The sequence below is a fragment of the Nothobranchius furzeri genome, chromosome 19, assembly GCF_043380555.1.
Source record: "Nothobranchius furzeri strain GRZ-AD chromosome 19, NfurGRZ-RIMD1, whole genome shotgun sequence".
NCBI classification, from domain to species: domain Eukaryota; kingdom Metazoa; phylum Chordata; class Actinopteri; order Cyprinodontiformes; family Nothobranchiidae; genus Nothobranchius; species Nothobranchius furzeri.
In genome coordinates, this window is record NC_091759.1 from 27150230 (window position 1) to 27151565 (window position 1336).

Here is a 1336-nt window from a genome sequence, read left to right on the forward strand (position 1 = left end):
TAGGTTGCTACCTCCGTTAGCTTAGCTCCCACCTCCGCGTTAGCTTTGGGTTAGCTTCAGGTTAGCTTGTAGCTAGTCCGACCGGGTGTCGTCAGTTGATCCCAGCCTTACAGCCCCACCCTCAGCTCCTCCTCTCTTCCCTTTTATGGAATTGTCTGGGCTTGACGGAACCTGTGACACGGTCAAAATGGCGGTGGTGGCCACCTCCCATTTATCTTCAAAAGCGTGTTATTGGGTCTATGGAAACCCATTGTCCAATTTTTATGTCGATGATTTATACACACACGTACAAAAACACATACACCGACAACTGAACTCATCACGCTGCTGAATGAGGTCAAAGGTCAACAGCTGATGGCAGAAGAGTTGGCGACCCCCAGCAGGTCGTCCCTCATGGTGCTGCCACACCTGAGTTCCATTAATCAGACTTTTTCTTCCTGCTTTTCAAGTGAGAAACAAAATAATTTGTTGGTTTGAAATCTGTTACCAGTAACACCAGAACAGCTCTGGCTTCACATTTGTCTTCTTTTGGCCCAGTTCCAGAACACTGGATGGAAAAGGTCCCTCAGAACCGGGCCAGGCTTGCATATTCACCAGAGTGAAGGTCCAGTTTGTCCTTGCCCGGTTCTGAAGTAGTTCAGAGTTTATTTGTCTTTAGGAAGTTGGTCAGAATCAGCCCTAAACCTTCAGCCCATCCAGGGAACAACCTAACCGGGATGAAGATGCGTTGCTATGGCAACATGTGCTTTTTGTGGTGAGCAGACAGTGGATGCTCCTCCTGTAGGTGGTGTATGGGGCCACAGATCAGCTCCTTTCTTCTGCTTGGAGGATGGATACCACTTCTTCTGTGAAACTATGACGAAGGTAACTGGTTAGATGACCATGCCTAACCCTAGTTCCCCAGAGCACAACCTCTAAAGTTCCCTTTGGGAATAACGAAGTCCTTGGTGGGAATGTTCACTAAGGTCTAACCTTCATTTCTCCAGACAGGAAGTCAAGAGCGTCCTGTCTGGTAATGACTTCATCCCTCTGGTCCGGAGGGTGGTCCACCTCGCCAGAGCCCACGGTCATCACATGACTGCTGGCTGACTTGGGGGGGCACCAAGGATCTAATGCTCTTATATGATTGGTCATTCTCCAACAGATCGCAGGCATAAAGGAGGCCTTGGACTGTGACTGCAGTCGTTTACCTGAGGAGGAACGGATGACTGAAGATGTAAGCATCAGTAACGCTGCAGAAGACTTTATTATCTTTATTAGCTGGAATGCTAGCACGAGCCTTCGCCCGCTACGTTAGCCGTGGTCCACAGACCATCGCTAACAAACACGAGAACAG